The 27,847-nt window shown below is 28.0% G+C and overlaps 1 protein-coding gene across 1 annotated transcript in view; it reads right to left on the reverse strand.

Moving 5' to 3' along the window:
- Tk (tachykinin) overlaps window positions 1-27,538 on the reverse strand; it is a 71,369-nt gene extending 43,831 nt beyond the window's left edge. Inside the window, exon 1 of the mRNA XM_018511309.1 lies at window positions 27,418-27,538. The gene's annotated coding sequence lies outside the window, so the exon portion shown is untranslated. The remainder of the gene's footprint in view (window positions 1-27,417) is intronic.
- Between the last annotated feature and the right edge of the window lie 309 nt (window positions 27,539-27,847).

Below are 27,847 nucleotides of genomic sequence, written 5' to 3' on the forward strand. Positions count from 1 at the left end.
ATTGAAATTCTTAATAAACTTTAAGGCTTGTTTGTAATACATTATACGTCAAAAACTTGTTTGTCTTCAAATTGACCGCTATGTCACTTGTTTAGAAATCATTATTTAACTGACTGTCGAAATGACAAGACACATATTGTTCTCGTGGTTATTTTTTAAAATTTGACAATAATTTATAACATATTAACGAGTTACAAAATGTTAAATAAGAGAGATTCATTGTTCAGTGTAGAAGCGTCGACTGTGTGAGTTGAGGTGAATATCAATTTTCAAATTATACGTACGATAATTTACTCTTTCATATAATTTTAGCTTGAGTTCTCATTGCCACTCAGCTTTCTAACTTTGTGAGTATGTGACCTCACAACAGTAAACGGTTCAATATTCGAGAGGAAAAACGTTGGAGATATCATTTTGTCATGCAATACTCCAATCGTTACGCTAGGGTGAAAGATTGCTGATGAAGACTCAAACCATGAGTGGAAACGGTCAAAGTTAAGATTTATATATTTAGAATTAAGAAAAATTGCGCTAACTGATAACCAGCGTCGACTCCTATTGCCTGTAATACATATTTTACGGTTTTATTAATTATTCTAAATGCTATAGTTATTTTTTTAAAAAACAATAATACAGCGTAATTTTTACACTTTTTCACAGTAAAAACTTTTTATTACAAAATCAAATCTTGTTGAATGAAAGTTAGTATTATGAAGATAAGTAAAAAATATATACCTAGCAAATTTTGTTTGCGTACTATAGTAAAAATTAACTGTTTTTATGTTAGAATATAGCTTAACAAAATAATTACTTTATTTATGTGATAAAAATTAGTATTACCATAGTAAAAGTTAAGTCGGAATCATATTGTGAATTTCCATACGAAAATACAAGACATAGTAAAGTGTAATTTAAAATTATATTAAAACTTAACATAAAATTTTCTCCGTGTAGCGTTCTAAAATTAAATTAAGTGTTCCGTAACCTTCTGTAATATTATAAAAAATTATTATTAACAGTTACTTCTATTCTTAGCCAGTTATTCCGAAACTATATTCATTCAGAGATTTGATACACACGTTGCATATGTGTAATTAGTGGCAAGTCAGAATTTAACGACGCGCGAGATAAGCGGCGCGAAGCGCTCTACTTAGTAATTACAAGAGCTTTACGTGGTAATCATAAAGGTAGGATCGACACTGTTATAATATTATGTTGCCTTTTGCGCCGCTTTACACCTTCATTCGCATTAAGTAATGCTGAAAGAGCATACGAGCAGCTTTCAAGTATATATGCTAAATGTCACGTCGCGCGTCGCCGTCGTCGTAATGCAAATTTCACGACTATTGCGGTCATAGACTTATTATAGTTATTGGATCAAAAATAGATATACTATCAGAGCCTATATAAGATCCAAACACACACACACACACACACGCGCGCACGCACGCGCGCGCGCGCACACACACACACACACACACACACACACACAAGGTGTATCAGAGTCGTTGAATCAGGTTTTTACCCTATGAGAAAATAATTGACTGCACACGTTATAATTCAATTATGTAGGTATAAAGTCGATAATTTTCTCATAGGGTAAAAAAGTTGGTTCAACGACTCTGATTTACCCTGTATATGTATATATACAGGGTTAGGAAGTAATTCGTTACTTGTAACAAAGTTATAGAATTATTCTTTTTAATAACAGTAACTTAACTTTGTTCTTTTTTTTATCTATAACTATACTTTAACTTAGTTTTTTATAACTAATTTGATAATTACTTTTATAGTCATTTTATATCAAACTTATTTGTCAACACATGGGCTGACTGTGTAAAATAAATTATTTAGTGAGCAATTAGTGATTATTTTTTGTGATAGGAATATAGATATCTTTATCCTTCATCAATACTTTATAAATGTCTGTATATTTATGAATTGAACTAGGATCCTTTTAGTATGTAAACGCATCTTAATATTAATCCCATAATTTTTATTTTAAGTGCATGCATTAATTTATTATAAATTACCTTATAATTAAATATTTAGTATAATAAATAAAATAATTTAGTAATGTTAGTATTAGGTATTTGTATAAAATAACAACACAACAAATTTGTTTAAAATAGCAACACAAAAAATTATAAAAATCAATAAAAAAATAACTGAAAGTGACGACTCGTTATTATACTTTTCAAGTAACTGTAACTGTAACATATTACTTTTCAGGATTGACTTGTAATGGCAAGTAGTTACTTTTTAAAAAAAGAAACTGTAACTGTAACTGTAACTAGTTACAAAAGTAACTTTCTCAATCCCGCGTATACAACATAATTTTTCGTCACCCTATGTCTAATAACAATCGTTGTAGAAACTTATACCATTTCTGATTATGAGTTTGATTTCAACTTTCATGCTCGCTGTGTTTATTTTGCTTACTAGTCGTGGAAGTAGACCAGAAGCTTGTAATGTTTCAATACAACGAGATATTGTCTGCAATTTCTTTTTTGCGGGGAAACATCCCCACACCGTGAGATTGTAGTCAACTGTACGTCAGTCTTGATTCAAACGTACAACGCGCGGGAGCTATTCAACCATAAAATCCGATATGTTTTGTTCGGAATCTGTTTTTCTTTTCTACTATTTGATTTGTATAGTACTTTATATTTATAGAGATAGGGAATACAGAGTTATACAAATTTTTACCTACCTTGATATAATTTTTTCAAGCTTTTATCGATACTCAATTACTTGTATTTAAACATTGTTTGTGCGTTACATTTTTACGAAAAATATCATAGGGTGGAAAATAACATAAGGTATTACGTTTTTAATAAAATTAAGAACAAATTATTATCTTTCATAAATATACAGTAGCTTATTAAAATAAGATAAAATGGTTTTTATAAATTTTACCATTTTTTTTTTTTAATTAATCAATACTTTAAAACAATTTTGATGTGGGATATTCATGCATGAATACAGCATAACCATTACATTTAATAATGATAACTTTTCTCAATCGCAATTTTTTTCACTTTTTTAATAGATTAATAAATGAAAGAAAAATTATAAGCTTATTTTAAAAGTGAAATTATATCTATATATAAAAACCGACTTCTTTCAGTGTATTAAATTAGCATCATTGAAGTAAATTGACAATAATATCATGAAAATGCATTCAAAAGCATTGTGTGACTTATTTACACTTGTGATAAAAAATATAAACCTACAGGAGAAAGATTTGCACATAAAAAAGTCAGCTGAAATAAATAAGTGATGGAACTTGCAACCTATATTTTATTCATTTGACGGGGGATATGTCCATTACCATTCGTTTTAATGATTAGTATGCTAGAAGAAGGTGAAAAACTAAAATATAGTATTAATTACGCGTACACATCACAGACGCACGCATCAACTTTGAATTCAAGTTGTCATCTCTGATTATATAAAATTGTGCTTTATCGTTCTCCGCTCGTGTTTTATTTTCTTTATAACGAGTACTTATTACCGACCCGTGTGACATTTGTTTATTTTCATTCGTGTAAATATAAATTATTCTTACTTACGTGACATAAAAAATATTATCATTGCAGTTATATTATCATGTCAGGCTATTATGTCAGGTATCAAGTATATCTCACATATTTTATTTCAATCCAACATGATCGTAACATTTAAAATGGTTTTAAAATATCTTGAATTGTAATAATTATATATTTATCATTATAAATTAATTAATTATAATTTAAACTCAATTTCATTAAAATATAAGAATATATTATGTCAATTGTAATAGAAATGATTATCATACTAATATTTCCATGGAAACGTATACATAAAATGTAAAATAGAAAAAAATAAAACAAAAAAATATCCATACTTTTTATATAAAATGTTTGAAAGTTTAGGTCTATGATACAGTGAACCTTTAAATTAAAAAAATATTTTGTATATGTACATATTATAGGGAACGTCCAAATTTTTTAACACATTACTTGTGAGCAGACTGAATTAAATTGAGTCCTCTACCATTTTGCAATTTTCGTAATAGTTAACAAAATATTAATTTCTAAAGATTGCCGATTCGACAGATATTATCGACGCATAAGATATTATCTTTCAGAGTTTTTTATGAATCTTAAACATGTTTTTAAAAATATCTTAAAGATATTTTAAAGTTGCTTAAGCGACGATTTTAGACATTTTGCTAATAATTATTATAAAAAAAATGTGAAAATTGCGAAATGGTAGAGGATTTTTCAACTCAGTTTAGTTCTATTTGCTTACGATATGTGACAAAAAGTTTGGGACACCCTGTATGTATACATTATAATGTAATAACACGTACAACATACTAACAATATATACATAATATTAATACATATAACCACTTAAATTTATAAATAGCAATTAAAAATAGTATTTTAATTTTAAAAAGCCGATTTTTAAATGTATTAATGCTGCAAATATTTTTTAAAAGAGCAAAAATAATTTATGAAACTGCTTTTCAAAAACAGCAATTTGTCACACATATTCTTATCACTAACAACCTTTCGCAGTTTCCCTTTGAGCAGTATTTATTTATTGGTTGCTTTGACATTTTATTTGATTTATCAGATGAGAAAGATAAATAAATCATAAATCACAAAAGCGAAATAAAAGGTAAAATTTGAAATATATAAAGTACATAAACAATGTTAAATCGATTATTGCAATTTTGAAAATAATTTTCATTTATCCTTTTACGCAATACAACTACAATTTTGTGTGATTTAGTATTAATTATTTCAATATATTACATAAAAAATATGATAATATATATACAATAAATAAATATGGTGTGTATATATATATATATATATGTATACACACACACACACACACACACACACACACACACACACACACACACACACACATATAGCTTTCTTCTATCATTATTTCAAAAACACAAAGTTATGTCAAAAACAAGAGATTATAAGCCAAAAATAAAGACGCACTAAAAATATGTTTTTTAAAGTTCCGACCTACACCTCGTTCCTATTCATTCTCCCCTGTGCCACATATTTATATACGTTTTCATACGTGATTTCATAGAATATTCATCTCTACGCTACATAAATCTGCAGAATAGCAGACAAGGCGTCCCAGGAGACAAGCGCGTCCGATTCGTCGTGCGTCAATATAAATCGACATTAAACTTAAAAAAAGTATAAGTATTTTTATTGTGTTGCACATTTCTGTCTATTACCATAAAACAATTCTCAAAAGAACTACTGATACTATTCTTAAGAATTATACATATATATATCGTGTTTTAATAAATGAGCAAATATTTTTTAAAAGAACAAATAATATCGCAAAGAACAAAATGAGCAAATATTTTTTATAAAAATAATTTATAAAACTGCTTTTCAAAAACAGCAATTTATCATCCGATGTATTAAATTTAATCTACGCATAGCCAGAGTAAAAAAATTAAATTTAAATTATACACACAGAAAAAAGATTAGCCAACGCAGCTAAAATATAGCTGTGGCAGTTAAAATGTGTCCTTGTAATAAGAACGACTAATGTTGTTACTGCTAAAGCTTAATTAATTAATTAATTTATTTATTAGTTGCTAAAATTTAGATGCTGCAGCGAAAAATATTCTCTGCTAGAGTAAAATGGCAACCGGCAGCGTCCTAGAAATAATTGCGAATGGAATGTTCGGTTACGCGGCTAAGATAGTGAGGAATAGCTGCCACTTATTTAGCTACTCATATTAAATATACGCTTTTAATTTTATCTAATAAAGTTGGACGTCGCGCGCGGCAACAAATGTATTTTATCTTCAATAATCAACTTTTAGCAGTAACAGCAAAGTTTGAACTAGCAACTGATATTTAACTGATATTACTAAATCCTTAATTCTTTTAATGTGTAGATTTTTTCATGATTATCTGAAATTGTTATCAAACTTACAAAATATTTTTTACATAACCAATTGTATATTTATTCTTTACATTTCAAAATGTCAACATCGTTACATCTCCTTTGAGCATTTAATGTTGCGACCTTGACTTCCGGTGCGCTTCATCATGCCCACGCAATCTATGGAAAGGGCAATTCCGGACAGATTAACATGAGACAAGCTATCGCTGCACATAGACAAGAACCAGTAAGTCTATGTAGTAAACTGATGTTCTGGCTCTCGTATCGATTATGGCACGAAGGATTGTGAGGCGTTCAACTAGTTGTTACCCCATTGAGGAAGATCTAAATACCATCCATGCTTGCAAATCTACTTACTCCCGAGCAAGCCATACATATGCGCATTTTCTCGGAAGATTGATGTCTCCTTTTATGTATCTACTTTGATATAAGTGCAAAAATAATTAAATTAATTAAGCAATTAATTGACCAAGAATTCAAGCAGACGTTATCGTTACATATCATAATATGTAAATAAATTAAAAAGATTAATTAAATTAATATTTATTTTAAAATTAATATTTTCTATTTATAGAAAATATTAGTCTTTGGATAATTAATAATAAATTCATAATTTGTTGTTATCACGCAAAATATTCATTTTAATCAAAAAATAAAATAATATTATAATAATCTTCTCTATTCTGTTTCAATCAATATTTAGTTTTAGTTTGTAGGTTTAAAAATTTAATAACAGTTGATAAAGTAATACATACTTATTATAATATTATTGTTGTTTAAAATATTCATAAAATAAAATGAATTTGTAAGTAAAATAAATAGTATAATTACTAAATTAAGTATTATAGCTCGGTTGAAATAAATCTATACAATCAATTAATACCTATTCGAGCAAACCCTGGGTGGTAATGTGAACATAATTTATTCAAATAAACATATCAAATGCGCAAATGTTTCGATCCTGATTTGGATCCTTATCAATGCTCCAAAATTATTGACAATATGCAGTCATTTAAGGATAGTAATGTCGGATGAGACTTGACAATCTGTATGAACAGCTTTATAACATTGCGATGATCATTATACCAGGAAGTATGATGACATCTTGTTACATTACTATCCGTGGATGACTGCATATTGTCAATAATTTTAGAACATTGATAAGGATCCAAATCAAGATCAAAACATTTGCGCATTTGATACGTTTATTTGAATAAATTATATTCACATTACCACCCAGTGTTTGCTCGAATAGGCATTAATTGATTGTATAAAATAAATAGATTTTCTGACGACAGAATGTGGATAATACATTATGCTTATATTATGCAATCTAGTATTGTAAGAGCGTATTAATTATACTGGCGTATAATTAAAAATTACTACATTGCTTAATACATATGATTATAATAATGCTTTTATTATCGTTAATGTATTCGCGAATCACAAGCACAAATTGTAAAACAATTCTAATACAATATTATACATACGCCGTCTGAACTCAATATAAAAGATTATTCCGTACGAGTTTACTTTTTACCATTACATTATTCCATTTTTCTTTAAATAGCATAAATTAATATATTCAACAATAAATGGCAATATTTTTAAACGCAAATTGTGTGCATTGTTGATACTATGATTTTCAGAAAACATTTCATATTTGCTCCAAGATATAGCGAGTTTAAAAGAGAACAAACCGTTGAGGATCAGAAAGCAATTTACAATTACAATGCCTTTCTTAAATACTACAAAGCAATTCCACGAACCTTGTCGTTGTAGCTCTTTCGATCTTTTCAAATGCATGATTGCGCGATCTCGATCTGGGATATTTGAATTGCTTTTAAAGCAAGAAATGAAAATATTGCACTCAATTATCCGGATTTATATAGTATACAATATTTATATACTATCAATACTAAACTTTTTTTGTTGCATGTTATTTAATAAAATTCTTTCACTGAGAAAAAAATATAGTCAATTTTAATAAATATTTAGTTCAATACTGCCAACTAAATATTTACTTACAGTAAATAAATATTTGTTTAATAAAAAAAGATTGTTAAATCAAATTAACATTTCTTGTATCAAATAAATATATATCTTTATATTTAATAAATATATTTAGTTGGCATGTATTCAACTAAATATTTATTAAAATTGACTATATTTTTTTTCAGTGTATTAATGAATCTATAAATTATAACATAAATATGTTTTTGGATAAGTAGATGCATCTAAATTGATTTTTAAGAAAATAATGAACAGAATAAAAGATTATCATAGAGAAGTTTATTCAGATTTAGAAGCTGAACAGTTTATTCTTATATTTTATGAACTTTTAGAAGCTTCATTATTAAATAGTTAAGAATAAACAATGTTATTATTTATGAATCGAATATGAGAGATTATCTTTTAATACACGTATTAATATTAATATTAATGTTTCCGTGATCATTCATCGTGCCAAACTGATTAAACAATTTATAACTTTGTCTGACATGATGTAAATCCTTTCGTATTTAGAAAGGATCCTTGTTACATCTTCTTACATACAGGATAAAGCTTCCGTTTCTGTGTACGCTAAATGTATAAATACTCCCCCAAGTCGCAAACAATATACGAGAGGCTTCTCTTTTATTTATTGTGACTTTTTATCTCTTGGTACGTTTGGATTAAACTTTAAGTTAAGAATTTTTGAGAAAAGGGATATAATTATCATCTTAAATATAAATAAGTTTTTTAATAACCATCATTTAAAAACAACACATAAAAGTAAAATTTATTATAAAATGTTTTATTAATGATAATACATACTCGTATATATATATATATATATAGGTATATATACGTACATATAAAATTAGAATCTACAGTAACAGTGTTGCACCGTACCCTTGTACAAATGCCAAATTTTTTCACACTCAATTATTTTTTAACAGCATTATAACTCTATAATGTTATATTATGTTTATAATAATCTTGTGTACAATATATGTATATATACACTATATATATATATATAAAGTCTGTATAATTATATTTAATTCTTTGCATTTTGTTATAATTTGATATATATTTTTTAAATAAAATTTTTTTAGTTATATAAAAAAATACTTTGTTTAAGAAAGATTTAATAGAAAGTCATTATAATTATAATTATAATTTTTAAGTTTTCAATTCTAAATATATTTGTATTCATTATTATTAGTTTATGGTTATTAAATTAATTTATATCATTATATTATTTACATAAACTTATAAATGTATTACTTTACGATTGACAGATACAAAAGTCTTATTTTTTTAATTACATTTCTGTACTTAGAGGGCTAATTAAGTTCAAGCAATAACGGAGTGCGATCCAATTACCGTCGGATTAGCGTCCGGTTAGCTGGCAATGAGAAAACTTGTCTGCTTAGGACGATTACCGCTTAAGAGCCTTCAAATTATATTTACCTCGAGCTTCGTAATCCACGATTTACCCGTGAGTAAATTTCTAACGAGCTTCCAATCAGGATTTCATCTTATCGCGTCATCCTGCTTATTTTACCTGTTGCAATGCACGCGATTATGGATTTTAGAAATAAATACAAAGACAATAGTTCTCATCCGTCATTTGTGCATTGTAATTCTGCACTGACAATTTTAAACACGCAAGAAAAGTATAATTCATTGTAAAGCATTTTCATTTTACATAATGGATATAAATCCTTCTCTCTCTCTCTCTCTCTCTCTCTCTCTCTCTCTCTCTCTCGTGAGTACTTTTCATAAAAATATTTTGTATTTTTTTGTACCTTTTCCTTTGTACTTATAGAAGTTTTATTTTCTAAATTCAATTTCCAACAATCATTTCACCAAGAAAAATCGTCTTTCAAAATTGTTCAAGAAACAGCTCTAATATTTGTTATGTATTCTTGTCTGTTTTACGCCCTTATTTGTCACCCAGAAATGTTGAGCATTTGCCGTGCATCATAACAACACTTCACTTGTACTTCATCATACTGAGTTGAAATCTCCCTCATAGTATAACTATTTCGTTCTACGATCAGCTATCTTTCACTAATCTTTCTAATGCCTTTTGTGTGTAAATGTTTCATAACATCAGTACATCTAATTGTCAAGATATACATACATCATTGATAAAGTATTAAAGCTACAACTGTTAAAGTTCACTGATTTTAGTTTGAACTGATTGGATAATAAAATGCAAACTAAACACTACTTATTTTTATGGTTATAAATTAGAATATAAACCATGTCTTAAATTAAAACAAAGGTTTCTATCGCGAAAAAAGAAGATACAATATTTATTAATTTATTATATTTAAAATTATAAACTTTCCTGTTGAAAAAATACACATCAATAATTTTTAACGTATCTAAAAAATACACATTTTTTAAATAAAAGTTTTTCTGTAAATAATATTTAAATTAGAAACAGATTCGCTTAATGAATAAATCAACTAATTGTAAATACAAGAAGCGCCTATTATGGTCAAAGTTAGATATTAAAGTTTTTAGTTTACTCTTTTTTTACATAAATTAAAGTCTTTTTACGCAACCATTTTAAATATTAACTCGTCTTCTTTATTTTAAAGGTCAATATTATCTACAAGTTGATATAGTCCCGCAAAACAAGGTACTCGCTTTCTCCTCTTTCTTTTTGCTTGCATTTTCTTCATTAACACGCAACAGTCACGCGAGCAATCTTGCACATTGGCACATATTTAAATGAGAAGCAAGTGCACATATTGCGGTCAAATGTCAGAAGATAATATCATAAACAAACGTGATATAAAAGTACGAGATTTTTTAGATTTCAATTTATGTTGCAATTTATTTACGGGATGCTGATTGCTGGGACACTTGCAAAATTGATCAATGAAGCATTTCCACTATACGAACGTCGTGTTTGTCGAAGTTGGGATTGCGAGTGCTTGCCGCATATCTTGCATCGCGATGCGACTATTCGTAGACATAACGGAATGCTTGTTTCTTAAAGTTATAGCCTCTCGACGAGCGAAAAGTTGGCGCCGTGTTTTCTCGAGAAACGGTAGGAAGTAATGCACGATTATATCCAACAACCTGAACGCGAAGATTTAAATATGCAAAGCTGTTGCGTGTTGTGAAATACGTGAGAACTTTGAAATCGATAATGCGTCCTCCGCTTTTGTTTATCAAAATACCAGAGTCTCGCCACGGAAATTGCCTACTTTCTTGACGGTAATGTTACGATGATAACAATCTAGTTAAAATTGAAGCAAAATAATAATACAAATTATACATATAAAATGATATATTTATCAGTAATGTATATATTTATGCATCCTGAGAGTGTGGCTTGTTTAAGTACTCCTTTATGACACAAGAGCAAGAATATTTGTATACTTTATGTAAAGTATATGTGATATACTTGAAATATATTCCTGTTCATATAAAATACGTACATTTGATATACTGCACACGCACGTTATTATACAATTAAATTATTGCATTAATTATCTAATATTGTGTCATACAAAAATTATTTTATCGAACGTTCAAATAATATTAATTTTATAAAAAAGAAAAAATATGGCTTATTAAATTTTAATCATATCTTGTCTACACCTCTCAATTGCAATGCCTGCATTATATTGTCATTACATAAAATTCTGTTTCAGAATATTCCAAATAATACAAAAATGTATAATTCTTCATGTACCATGAAATTTTTTTTTTATATTTATTACAAAGGCATATCGTAATTATTACGTAATAACGGATTGTCTAATAAAATAATAGTATAGATATTTAAATAAAATATATAAAAAAATATCTTTATGCAATAATGATTTAATAAAAAATAATAATGGAAACGCGCTTTCTTTTATCTTCTATTATTTGCAGAAAAAATTAACTATTATTTTTATTTAACTTATTCTCATTTAAATTAATTAATTAAATGAAACAAAGTAGTTAGCCCAGATATCTCTTCTTTTTAATTTAATTTATAGCAGACTATATCAAACGCAACGGTTACTGTGTGCGTCAAAGTTTTCATTCTCTTCGCCTATTACAAATCTTTCTTTTTCGATCTTTATATCATCGTCATTCGATACAAGAAAACTAATGTTATATTCTCTTATATCTGTCCCAAGAAAAACATGCTTGCTTTTTCTTTTTCCTCTTTTCATGAGAGTGATTTATGAAATTTTCGTGTGGATTCTCCCAGGACCTACCTTTGTCACACTGTGAGATATTTATCTGACGGTTTACGTACCTTATAAGAATATATAAAATATCTAAAATTGTATGCTTTAATCTACCGAGATATTACGTAATCTTTAAATTGCCTTGCCGCAAGGAGATTCCATCTGTATTGCCATTAATAATCGTAGTACATTTGATCCTCTGTTACTGAAAAGAATGAATGAAGTTTGACGTGTACAAAACCAGATAAAGCACGATTTTTTGTACCTTTTCATACTGATCAAAATAAAAGTCTCTTAATCCGCGGCATAAAGTGACATACGCAGATGAAGAGATTGAAGCGATTTTAAAATCCGCTTACTGTCTCTCTTGCACGCTGTCCAACATAACATGCAATATAAAGCAGCAGATGTGTCATAATGTAATGAGAAAATAACACGTTTCATAGTTACGAATGTTTGTGTCCATAAATGTGACACGTGAAATATTTCGCGGACTTGTTAATAATTATTTAACAATTGTGGTCAGTACAATAGGACTTACGTGTTTAATAGTTCATTATGAAATGCATGTCATTGCAACAAACTGATAGAGTTGTATGCGAATTTGATCATTTATACTTTATACTTTCTACTCCGATTATTATTTTACATTATTAAATAATAAATTTTAATTTTTGAAGTAAAATAAGGGCTTAATAAATTTTATTAATTTATAATTTAAAATAAAATTAACTACCTGTTTAGTAAAGATCAAAAATACTAATTTGATACATAGTAAAATAAGTATATATATGTAAGATCTATGCAACGCAAAGTGTGAGCCTGAGTAGACTCAACAAGTACTATCATTTTTCCTTTGTCCCTCGAAGCTTGCTTAACTTCTTATATCTTGTACCGTTTGTCATGTTTTAAAATAAAAAATGAAATTAACTCTGATGTGCCATTTATTAACAATACATTTACTGAAATATAAAACTTATTATTATTAAATATACATCCGAAAATTGCCTTGAAAAACTTACTAAATTACAAAAAATTTATCTTGAAAAGAGTATGTAATATATGTATAATATATATAAAATTCGCTATCATGAACGCAAACATGTGATTAAATATTTTAGTATATAATAAAAAATCTGAAAAAAATTATATTTTTTATTTAAAATCATGTGAACTTCATTTAAAATCGTATAATAGAAAAATAAAATCTTTATTTATCGAAATTATTTAAATGCATAATTTACTCAGTTATTTCTGTAATCTTTAATTTTAAATAATTGGGCATTTAATTCAAAACTTCATAAAAAAAGATAAACATTCTTTTAATTTATAAAAAGTAATTGAAAGAGAAAGTGATACTCAGAATTATATATGTATGTAATGATCGCCGCGCATTAAAAAGGATTACAAATTAATTGTATAATTTGCAAATTTTGTAAATTTTATATTAAAATAATTAAAGCAATTTTTAATTTTACAAAACATGTTTTACATGTTTATTAATCTTACATAAAATAATGGAGATTACAGATTACAGCACAAGAACATTAGCGAACAAGTAGTACAAACGTACATATGTCAGACATACTGATTACGCAGCATCCAAAACTAATTATTATTGCTTGACACGTAATTTTATATAACTGACAGTAACTTTTGCATAAGGAAAAATGATTAATTAATATCTTAATTATCACTGACGTTTCGCAATAAAAATTAACTCTGTTGTGCTTTTATTGAAAATATAATTTACTGAAATATAAATCTCATCATTATTAAATTTTAAAAACCTACCCGAAAATTACCTTGAAAGTTTTCATCGAGTATGATGGGCGTTGTCCGCAACGGAAAAATTTTAATTAACTGCCCGTCTTTGCAGTCAGACCGTGATTAGCATCTTCTGTACTTTTAAACAGATTAATTATCTTATACGAATCTATTCAATTTTTTAACTGTGTCCAATTTGCAACATAACTCACGATTACTGCGTTACAAATTTATACCCGCGTGACAACAACATGGCAGTATTGTAATATGTTCACAAACAAATGGAAACAATTAACAAATATAAAAGGAAAATCAGCAAGAAGGAAAGTAATATTTCGAGAATTTTTATTATCTTGCCTCATAATTTGCTTTAACGGAATTTTAATTTAATATCTTGTTACAAATGTATGTAGTATTCAAGATTAAACACATGTGGATGAAAATTTTCGCTGAAAAAAGATTAATCGTAAATTGAATCAGAAGTAGATAGAAATAATAATTTCAACCTTACAAAGCACAATATATAAAGCTGATAAAATCTGGCATATTCGCACAAAGAAATAGAGCTTTCAGTTGCAAAAAGATACGTCATATTAGCATCGACAAAGTATTTGCCGTCATCGCGAATAACTCAATACATTTATGCAGTACAACATAAAATCGCTATTTGGGTAAGTCTAGCTATTCGGATAAAAATTGACAAATCTAAACTATGAACGCGCCAGCTGTAATATGTAATGTTTACTCAAAATAAGCGGATACCGCGATATATTCAAGCAATATAAATGGATTTAACTTTGACATTTATTGATATTTTGCATTCTGCCGTTCTGCGGTTAAATGTGATATATCTATAGAAGATTAATCTCTTGGGCACGCATGTGGAAATAGCAATTTACAAATTTGCCTGTTGGTAAAAAATTTTTTTTTTCGTTTTTTGTAATTTAATTAAACTCAAATTCGCTATACGAAAATTAGATTAAAGGATACATGGAAATCAACGCTAATCCGTGGGTATAGGATAGATGTAATTATTGTATAGTTCTTATAACAAACTTTCCCTACACCTTCATGTCGATTTGAGCGGCGAATAATACAAATGATATTTTTTAAAATGAAAGACACTTTAATTTATTGTTCAATTTTCAAATATGTATTCAATTGTTCAATTATATAAATAGAATGTGTTAGTAAGTCAATTCAGCTATTATGGCGACACCTTGTGTTACATATTATATGTCTTGGTTTCCCTTCTACTATTTACCTGTGGCGACATCTTCAATGTCCTAGTCCCTTTTCTATACAAACAGTTAGTCTTACCTGTACCACCGTGTCGCTTGGTTATGTCAATAAAGCTTATGTGTAACAACTACATATAACGGTAGAATTCACTCTGCAGTCCCTGCTAATATTCCTACAGGTTATGGGCCCAGGGCGATAACTTTAATGCCAAAAAGGCTGAAAACGTGAGTCTACCGAAAACGTTCGAAGAGATCGTTAAAGTCACGCGACGGATTCGTAAAACTCGTGAGTGCCATACTTTCTCTAACCTATAGAAAACTGTCGCGAAAAATGAATCAATTAAATATAAGAATCCAACCCTTGGATAAAGACAATTACGACACATGGAAAGTACAGGTAAAAGCGCTCCTAGTAAAGGGCGATACCTGGGGATACGTCTCGGGCGAAATAGAAAGGCCAACCCAGGACCAAGCAGCCATTTCAAGTTGGAAGAATAACGACGCAAAGGCCATGTCGGACTTGATCCTATCTATTTCTCCAGCCGAGTTAAAATATGTTAAAACATGTGAGTCTTCAAGAGACATATGGAAAAAATTGCAATCGATTCACGAATCACAAGGACCAGCGCGAAAAGCAATGCTACTGAAAAACTTAATCCACGTAAGGATGAAGGATGAAGACGATATGCGCACGCATCTAGCAGATTTCTCGGACATCGTAGATAAGTTAGAAGACTTAGAATTGAAGATAAATCCGGAACTAGTTACAATTCTTATGCTATATAGCGTACCGGAAAACTACAGACATTTGTTAAAATTACTAAAAATAATCAAATGTCACAATAAAAGACAAATCGTGCTCTTCGATAAAATATTTAACCTAATAAACAGTTTCTTGTAAAAAAATTACAATCCCGAATTGTCAATTAAATATATTGTATTAAAATTTTCTTATTCCATAATATTATATAATACAGCACTTTCTTTACACAAATTGAGTATGAAACAAGAATTAATAAATTAAAGAATCTATTTGCAACATTACAAAGATTTGGAATAAAAGGCATACGACGCAAATATTCGACATACGTTTGGATATTACAGGCATAAATTATAAATTTTGTACGGAAATTTCAGCGGAACTTTCGTTAAAGACTAAATAATGTAACATACAATCTCGGTCAGTGATAAATACTAGAAGCAACTTCATTATCCCTGAAATTCAACTATAATTAATAAAACATTGCATCAACATCTAAAATATAAAACTCATTATATTAAAAGAAAAGATGTATTACATTTAATTAGAATATTAAAATTCGAGTAATGTAACTATTGTAACTAATGAAGAAAAACATGTGAATTTAATTATAATTCTTCTAAAAAAGATATATTTAATTAAATGATACAGTCTAGAATATCTTGAAAATATTACGTATATTGCATAAATAATCGCGAAATCTATGATTATTTTGATTCGTTAATTTTGCCAATGATAAGATAATAAAATGACGTAATCAAATGATAGGATCGTATATGAAAAAGACAAGTTACTCATCGAATAATTTAACGTGCAGTAATTTGTTTTGTCGCCAGATTATATAAGTATAATATACATAACAAAAAAAATTCATACGAGTACAGTTAATACCTACATATTTTGCTTATATCCATCAATGACATACATATAAGACACATTAATTTTAGATTACAAAGAATATAAAAAATATTAATAAACTCACTTCTAAAATCTCGTTACAAATATTAAAATAATTTTAATAACGAAAACATAACAGGCGATTGATACTAAGCACGTATTAAATCAATATTTATAAACAAATTAATTACTAGATAACATGAAAATAAAAAATGTAGTATAATAATTTGTTTCATGAATAATAACTGCATACAATATTAATAATTTACATACCAGAGACATAATATATACAGTATAAATATTATTTGTAATATATGAAATAATTTTAATATTCCCTATTTGCCGCTGCCAGATTTAATCTCTGCCATTGGATTACATATTATCAATTTCGATATTCAAGATACAAGTAGAAATTAATTTGTGTCGCAGATATCTTTCGATCAGAAAGTTTTTGTTTAAGCTATTTGTACATACGAATTGAAAACTAAGAAGAATATAAAAATTTGAAAAAAAATTATAAATTAAAAAAAAAGTATTTTTTATAATTAAAACAGATAACTAATTTTTGTATTTCTTTAATTATTTTTTAATTTAAATCTTTAAAATTTGCGCTTAAATAGACCATTTTTAACCAGATATATACAAAATTAAATAGAAACGTGCTTATTTTTTCACTCATATATATGTATATATATATATATATATGTATACATGTACATAATAATATCGATTTAATTAATACAGGGGAAAGCTTTTATATCAATATTTTAAAACATATTTTTTAAATTTTATTTTTTATGTATTTTAGCAGAGTTAATTATATTTATTCTAATTAGAAATAAGGTATATATGCATAAGGATGAAGCAATAAAAAAATTGGAATATATTTCTGCTTCAAGTAATCATTTAAATCAGAGCTGGGATTTACTTGCACATTTCGGCCGATTTTCAGCTTGGTTCCTGCCCCTTAACTTTACCAACCCGCGCGCAGCCTAAATGCTGATCGTCAGGAACCAAGCTGAAAATCGGCCAAAATGTACGACTATAAATCCCAGCTCTGACTTAAATTATTGTAATGCTAGTTAGATTTTTGTCTGCAAAATTGCTAAAAACAACGAAAATAGGTTTACATATTATTGTTAAATACCTGTTGAAATGTTGTATAAATTCACGCGTGTGTACATGTAATTGTGACATTCTCGTTCTCATGACATATTGTTTCGATTTTCTCCACAATTTCGAAAACCACGAAAGTGAACCTCTTAAAGTGAACAAGATTTCAAAATATCATTTTCGTTTCGAAAAGTTTAATCGGATGACAGAGCATTATAATGCGCTTAGAAATGCAAGTCTATTTTCATGCCATTGTTCGAAATACGCAAATCTGCGGTTGAGCATTCCAGAACATACCAAATGAAGTATTCAAATAATCAGTGAGAGAGAGAGAGAGAGAGAGAGAGAGAGAGAGAGAGAGAGAGAGAGAGAGAGATTAAAATCTAAAACTAAATATACATATTGCGAACTATTATACTGTATCGATAGAGAGACAGAGAGAAATAGAGAAAGAGAAAAGAAAGAGAGAGAGGGAGAGAAAGCGAGATCAAATATGTAGTTTTTGACTTGAAATTGAAATGTGTCGGTATTCACGCCCATTATCATTCCTACTCCTCACATCATTGCTGTTTTGTTGTAGCGCGCGATGCTCGGTCTCATGGACGACATTAGTTCGAAATCGTTACAAGTTTTTGATTTGTGTCTTTTACTATGTTTAAAAGTATTCTGTTACTAATATTATAAGATATTATTATTTATAATATATTTAATTATAAAAATATGAATAACAGAATATTTTAAACATAGTGAAAAATACAAGTCAAAAATTTTAACGATTTCGAACTAGTGTCTCTAAGATCGAGCTTCGTATGCTACAACAAAACAGCAATGAAGTAAGGAGTAGGAACCGTAATACCGATACATTTCGATTTCAAGCCAAAACACCGACCTTGGACTGATCTGGATAGATAATCAATGTCGATATCCTATGAAATTAAATTGTTTAGTTTACTATAATTTATAGTTATAAAGATAAAAAGACAAATGCACACGAAAACATATCCATACTCTTAATTCTTCATCTGCTTTCAAAGCATAGAAAGACGTTATTATAATTTCACTACTTATAAAACTTATAAAAATATATTTAACGTAATTGACTATTCAACTAATCACAATTTTAATTAGGCTTAACGCGTATATCCTGATGAGAATAACTAATTCTTTCACGAGAAGGAGTTTCGAAAATTGAGTCTATAATTCGCTATTTCCTTGCATTCCTTTCCTTATTCTTATCGTTCCCTAAGCTGTAATCTCTTTGGTAACTTACTCTCAAAACTCATTCAACCGTCTTTCCGTGTTTCTCATTTTCTATACAAATACAATGAAAAAAAGATATATATAGTACGATTATTATTAACTTCCTTGTCAAATCACATGCACCTAATAAGAATTGTTAATTGAATTATGTCTTATAATTATGTCTTATAATTCAATGTTAATTGAATTATGTCTTATACTTTATTTTAAATAGATTATTTATGGCAATAATTTAGATACAGATAAGAAAGAAAAAACAAAGAAGAAGCAAGGATAAAGAAATAAAAATGCAATTACAAAAAAGATAAGAGCATATTAGCAATTAATAAATTTTGTAAAAATACTAAAAAACTAAATAAAATTTTATAGATTCGAGTATGATATTTATATGTAAGTATTATAATGATATTTACTGTTTTGTATAGTTATTTTATAAGATTGCAAAATAAAGAGATATTAATGGATCATAAACCTTGATTTCTCATTTGAATTACGATCAAACTGAAAATAATATTTGCTAATTTATCCTCATGAATATTAAAATTTGCAAATTTCATTAGCGTTTCGGTTGATTACAGTTTGACATTGTTTTAATAAATTTATTTTACAAATAACGAATTAGTTAATTGAAAGAATTAATCATTAAAAAATGTCATAACAAATAGTGAAAAAAATTCTATACAAAATCTTTTACATTAAGAGATCAATATAATATACTATATATAGGAGCTGTCTCACATAACTGTCACGATTTTTCCGGCACTTTCAATGATCTAACAAAAATTGTTTTGAATAAAAGCTAGTAGGTTTTCCGCTGCAAATTGCAATATTAAGAATTTGAAAAAAATTTTTTTTTAGATGAAAAGTTGAGCTTACCTTATTTTTTTTAATGGCGCTACGTGTTTTTGACTTCATAATATTGTATCTGATGTCAAGATGAATTCAATTACCTGCTATACTATAATCTTTAGATGACCTTAAATTTAGATGTGGAGGATCAATGAACTTGACTTTTTACCTAAAAAAGATTTTTTTGCAAATTTTTAACATTGCAATGTGTAGCCGATTGAAAACTAATTTTATTCCAAACAATATTTTTGTCAGATCATCAGAAGTGCAGGAAAAATAGTGATCACAGTTACGTGGGACACCCTGTATATTATGAAGCACATACCTACATACAATATATTATACAGGCTGAATCATTTTAAGGGACACATTGATTTTTCTACAAAACCAAGGTTTGTATCGAAAAATGTTTTACATAAAAGATAATTTATCTCATTATTCTGTTCATAAAAATGTTAAAATACAATTATCAAAAAATTAATGATTTATGAGATATTTAATATTATACGTTAATATGTGCACCAAAATAAAATATAAAATGTCTTGTAAACTATTGATTTCTTTTTATCTTTATCTTAATACTTTTATATGCAGAACATAATTACAGGAATTATATTATGTAAAAGAAATCATATATATATATATAATTCAATGTTCAGTGCGCTAGAGCATTTTTATTTTTTTTGTTTGTTCGTTGGCAGTCATGCCTAGCGGCAGTGGCATAGCGAGAAAAATGTTTCGGGAGGGGCTGTAGAAATCAGTTTTTTAAAATATTCTTTTTTATATTAGTGACACATTTAGTAAGATAATGTCGCGTCAGATGCTTCGCTGACTCTGCATATAAATTGTCATAATTTTTTTACTATTACATTTAAAGATCTAAAACTTTCCAGAAAACTTCTTCAAATATTCAACTACAATGTAGCATTAATGAAAATTTTTAATTTGAAAATTCGTAACACAACTTTAACGTTTGAAAAAGAAATCACTAAACTCGACAAAATATTATTAAAAATCCGCCATTTTGTTGTAAAGTGCTTCGAAAATTTCGGAATAACTCTACAAGTCGCAGAATACGTCAAAGATTATTGTGTAAAAATTTGAATAATAAATATTAATATCCGACTGAGATTTCGCGAGTTGAAGAGCTACCGTTCTCCCAACGCCACTTTTTGCGTTTGTACTAACAGCAACATTTTTCTTCCGTGTAATTTATCGAATTTTTATTTACGTGCTAAATACAAAGGAAAATCAACAAATATATTTTTAATACATAATAAATGATATTTTTGCTAACTAAATTAAATATGAGAACTATCTCAATAAGATTTAATTTCCTCTCTCAAAACAAATTGATATTTACGGCTCAACAATTTTTTACACATTCTTATTAAATTATTAAAATTATCCAGAATTTCGGGGGGGGGACTAGAGCATTTTTATTTTTTTTGTTTGTGCGTTGGCAGTCACGCCTAGCATCTCTCCCACCGGTGGACAGCGCCGGAAGTCAGTTGTTTTCTTTTCCTCCACGCGAGCGCATATCGAGTGATACGGATTTTTTATAAATGTAACCGAACATTTTATTTTGAGTCAAATACAGCAAAAATTGATTAAGAACATTGATATTAGTCATCTTATTTCTATACAGTCCACTTTCACGAACAATTCCATTTAAAAAAGTAAAAGTAACCTCCATATGACCTTGACACATACACCCAAGGTTAAACCAATGGCACCATTTTATGCTCCCCTTGAAGTCATAAAACTTTTGTATGAAATATTTTTCGATACAAGCTTTGATTTTCAAGAAAAATCAATCGCTTAAAATGACCTATCCTGTATATAAAAATCAGTGTATGTGTGTGTATTTTAGTTAAATATAAGACTCCTGTGTTCCTCGGAAAGAGCTAATGTAATAAATTATAATTTTAATTTGAAATTGCTTATAATTTTAACTTTAAAAATAAAGTATTTTAAATATTACGTCAAAATAACGGTGTCAAATGTTTGCTGTATTAAATATTTGAGAAGATATGAAAAAGTTATTCATCGTTAAAATACTATTTCTCAACAAGTCATGATTACAGTAATATTTGCAGATCACACAAATCGCAAGCGTGATTACACAATCAAATAATTAAAATAAAACGATTGTCCATAAGGGAATATCGTAGCACATGCACATTGCATAAGAATTAATTGAATAATAAAACGTTTAAATAAATTATAAGTTTTTGTAGTAATTAATCTTCTGACTTAATTAGATTAGCTGAAAAAAATATCGCAAGAGATTACATTATACAAAACTTGCTTTCTCGATTTCTGCACACTTAGGCATACCCCTTGCTTGAGTCAATTATATACACAATCACTGTCAATCTAAACTCGTGAAATGGCCTCTAGTTAGAGACTATGTATTTTCAACAACATACATGTGTCTAAGTAAATCATAAAACTATCAAACTAATTATGCCACCAACAATTAGAAACTAACTTTTGTCCAGCATATATTGTAGAATACAAATATCATAATAATATTTTATTTATTCCTTTTTGGATAATTTTATTAGCTATACTAAATAAGAGTAAAATTTATTCAAATATATAAAAGGACATTGCATTTCTCTTATCTCTTCAATAGTGGTAAAGATGCATTTAATAAAATCAATCATTACATAATCACGATGTAAATAAAGGCATGCTAATTTACTTTCAAATATTTTTCTTTCTCAAAGAATCGGACATCAAAGAATCTTGTCGCTTCGAATAGTAAAACTGGAATGTTCCGTGTGTTTAAAAGAATTCTCACAAACTTTCAGACAGGAACTTCACCAAGTAAAAATTTTCTAAAATATCGTGGCTTGTATATATGAGACTAGCGAAAGAATAAGTTTATTCACCAATATTTTCAAATCGATAAAAACATGAGAAATATGGTAGTTCGCTGGAACGGACAAGTATGAACGAATTTAAAAGTTGCTCTACGTCCCCGGACACGCTCCCACTCGACAGAAACTTTAGCGTTTATACCGCTCATGTCCCGTAGAGTCCGATAAATATAATACAATGTTCATCCCCTTGGAGCACATCAGCTTATTATAGCGAATGACTCCGTTCCGCGCTAACGAGCCACGGCAGCAAAGTTGGTACAGTGACGTGAAGTATTCTTCATCGGCGTTAGTATAAGCCGCATTTGAAGCGGCCGCGCGGGAATAGGTATCGCAGTCGTAAAGCATCGGGAATTAAGACTGTCTCTTTCTCTGTGCGAGATTATAACCCATTCTCGGAACGAAGTCGCATCCCGACTGACATTTCTCATAATTGCTTTCAATCACCCTTCACCTACCCCCTACTCGTGTCGTATAGAAAATAGAATTGGCCGGCATGCATCTTACAATTCAGCACTCATTCCGCATATTTGTTTTCTTCTTCTGTACAAATGAAGGAATCGTGATTCTGCGGAAAACTAATGTTTTATCTGCGTTTTCTTGCAACAAACATGAGAGACGAGCAATTTTTAAAGTAGCTTCTCGTAATTTTTGGCATTAAATTGGATTTATGAATTTTGTATATATAAATATATTTCAAATATTAATAATTAAAAAGTATAGATAATAAATATATTGCAGATTATTAGATAAAAATATAAGCTTCAAACAAACAAATCTTAGAGATTAATTTAAAAAATGCTTTCTGCAAATAAATATTTTTCTTGTGAAATAAAAGCAAATCTCTAAAAAAAATACAAATATCAAAAATGTGTTATTATTTTTTGCCATTCAAAAGTTTTATGTTAATTAAAAAAGAGCATTAAAATAGTTACACCAACTCGAAAGACAGAAAATAATATGTCAATATAAGTAAGAAATCAAAGAACAGAAAATAAATATCAGATATTAAACAAAAATGTTTAATATATTAATCTTGTTGTATATATTACATTTTTAATCAATATCAGTCCAAAGCATCTACTTTTTTCTATTAATTTTTTTATATTTAAAATATTATTAACAAAAACTAATAAAAATATCTGAGTGGCAGTTCTTTTTTGAGGATATATATTTAATAGATTTCTTTTTTCTAATTTAATATTTAATATATTTAATAGTTATTAATATTTTTTAATTAAAGTTTTTTAATTAAAGTATGGTTAGATTAAAGATTATCAACAAATAATATTTATTTATAGAAATAAGAAATTAAAAGATTTCTACTTATCAAAACAAAATACAGACAATGTAGACTATGTGAATGTTGATGAGATTACTGCGCGATAAAAGAAGCGCAATATTTCACAATATACAAACCATATTTTAATTTATGTTACTTGACTCAATCAAGTTCTCAAACATTTCAATTTAATTTTGAATTATCCTTAAAAATATTAATAAATTAGAGTCTCTCTCTTGTTTTAGAACACACGAAAGGTGGGCCATTTTCAAGTTGCCAAGTTCAAAAGTTGCATTATATACTTCCCAATTAAATAGCAAGGAGACGTCAAATGTTTTCATAACATCTTAATGACGTTTTTAACATCAATGAGACATTAAAACGTCATCTTGCTACTTGGATCGTAGTAGTTCAATTGTTAAAAAGTGAAAACGATATAGAACGACATAGAAGGCAAAGTAATTAATCTATAATTTATTTACAGAATTTAACGTTTAAATTTGCTTTGAAGAGCGAGATTTAAATTCACTGGGTGCATTTAATACTACAACCGTTTACTGAGCTCAGAGAGCTCTTGCATCTGATTAGCATATTCCGTTAGATCCAAAAATATACGCCAAATGCAAAAGCTCACTGAGTGCTCAAGTATATTGTAGTATTGAACGCATCCATTGTTATCCATTGTTATAAAGAATAGCTCGAAATTGAATCGAAACGTCCGAACATGATTGATCCAAGTAATGTTAATTATAGAGTATGTTTTACATTGCGCTCTATTCATTATAGGCTATACTTTTATTAGATCTTATAGTCTATTTTATTTATAGAAAAAAAGATAACTTGGATTAATCTTATCAATGTGCGACAGAATTATTTTTAAAGATCAAGAAATTGTAAGACATTTTTTTATTATTTTTATTTTTAATTATATATAGGAAACAAAATGTTTATCGTAGCGCTATAAACTTCAAAATTCGAGCAGCTATAACTTACAAAATTTAAATTTCAAAAACAAGTTTCGGAGCTTAAAATCTTCATTTTCGAAAGGTTATTATATTTTTTAAGTTCCTGTGAGTTTAGTAACTTTTACTCACAAAATCTTTTCTTTGTAATGTTCTGAAGAACATTTTTATTAATGAGTTATTGCAGATTAAATAAAAGGGATATTTTAAATTTTGATCGTTCATAACTGCAATTCAAAGAACAGATTCTGAAACTTTACTGTATCGAATAATTAATTGCAAAATTTGTTCAGGCCCACCCTATATATATGATAGATATAAGAAAATCATGTTAGGTCGAACTAAATTGATTTCGTGTTACTATTATAATATTACGATATGAATTAAATAAACATTATCCTATCAGTTATTAAAAGAAAACTAACTCAACATTATAAAAAATAGTCAATATTATCATAAATCGAAAAGAATGATTTTTTAAAGATTATAAGACAAAAATGATATTTGTTAAGAATATATTCTTCTTGCTTATATTATTTAATTAATCAATAATTTTCTATGAAGTTAAGAAACAGATTTCCTTCTTTTTGGAAAATTTAATTTTTAAAGTTACGTCACTTTTAAAGTAAGAAAGCAATATATTGTTATCACATATTATATTTTTACCACACATTAATATTTACTAAAATACATAATAAAGAAACTTACGCGCTTTGAGCTTTTATTATGCGTATCTTTCAAGTAAAACACTCAAACTCTTTAACTCATGTAATAATTTCATTATTAATATAATGCTTCGAAATTTACGTTTTTTCACGTTGCATGACATGTGTTAATAAATCATAATTAAATCATAAAGTTCACATCAATATGAAATAAACATAATGCTTTCAGTCAGTTAAAAAAATGGAAATCTGTTTCTCTCATATAAGACTACATATTATATTGGAAGCCTGTTGCTTCTATGATATAATCGAACATTGACACGGAACTCGACCCATGTCTGCAAGCTAAACGACTGATGTTGGATTAAATTTGCACAAAGTTAAGAAGATAATAGATTCTTGTTACAATAAAGTATAGTTTGTACATACGTATAACTTGAAAACAAAAGACTGCAATTTATTCTACTCCGCAAAAATAACATAACTCAAATAGTACTTATAATAATATCAATGATTTCTATGAGCCAATACGAACGATTACCTTAGCTAAAGCAATGTTATGATATTTTTATCTATTCGTAGAAAGATATAAAAAATATTTAAAAAATTGAGATTTTTACAGTAGAAAAGATGCTTAAACATTTTCCCTATAAAGGCCTTAAGCAAACCTAAGCATTAAAATATTGTGCTAGAAGACTATAGTTATATTTCCACTTGTGTAAGTTTCAAAAGTTGTTCTGATTAAATCATTTGCATATAGATAAGTAATAATCTACCTTACACTATTTTATTTTTTATTAATCTTATTATTTTTCTTCTCCGATTTTCTTCGAAAGAGTTAATTTACATAGTAGGTAATTAACTTTTCGTGATAGTTTTCTGTCTTAATAAGTTTTCTGTACATTTTATGAAATTTATTATGTAGTAGCCAATAAAATAACACAACGGAACAAAATTCAATCTACGAAAAGTAACGAAATTAAGAATCTTCTAAGAAAGTTAATATTAAATCCATCAACTATATAAGAATATTTCACTTGATTGTATTTTACGAAAAATTTACTCTATTAGAATTTATTCAACATATGAAAATCTTTATCTCTGTAATATAGATTCTAAATTAATTCTGTTTAACGGAAATCAAAATCTGAAGGTTTTCGTAACTCAGAAAATATAATTTCTTTTAATAAGAATAATTGCAGTTAAGCATAAGCATATATAATTTAAAATTTTCTACGTATTTGTAATACCAAAAAAAATAAACTTTTATTTGAAATAATTTTTATTTGAACAATTTCTGTTTTTTTTTAGAAAGACATTTTTATCAATTTTATCTGTTTTTTCTAAAATATAAATTTTATCGATTTCATATGTGTTATTAAACTGCTGTAATAGAAAGCACAATTTTTATATTTTTCTTCTCGGACTTTTTAAGCACAATAAATTGAAGATCAAAATTTATGAAATAAAAATTATAAAAGAGATAAACAGATACGCTAGTAATTCATTAATTTTAGCCATATTTTTTTTTAGGAACAATAATATCACTTAAGAAATATGCCCGTAAAATAAAAAATTAAAACCACTCACCTTTCAGAAATAAGATTGGAAGCGTTAAAAGATACGGTGATGTATGAGATCTCAGAAGAATAAGCTTGACAACCAAAGTTTGGTAATCCTCAGAATCCTAAGATGAGACCTGCTCGGTGTGGCGAATACCAGTCAACTGACTGAAACTAAAGCTCCGCGTGCTTGAAGTTACACGTAACGCCAGCAGCGCGGTGACGTCACGGGGCACAGAGACCAATCAGAGGACTGAGCTTGCGCCCCAAACAGGAGTAGAACGGCCCCCACCGATCGGTTCAAGGGGAGCACCTGGACATGAACGGCGATTCGAACGATGATCGCCTGTTCTCCTTTTCTGCGCGTGATCCCCCTCCCACCTCTTTGCTCACTTCCTCAACCGCATACTTCGCCTACGTGAAAAATATTCAACCGTGATGTCGATGACGTGCCCTCG

Source organism: Trachymyrmex cornetzi, unplaced genomic scaffold, assembly GCF_001594075.2.
Source record: "Trachymyrmex cornetzi isolate Tcor2-1 unplaced genomic scaffold, Tcor1.1 scaffold368, whole genome shotgun sequence".
Lineage (NCBI taxonomy): Eukaryota > Metazoa > Arthropoda > Insecta > Hymenoptera > Formicidae > Trachymyrmex > Trachymyrmex cornetzi.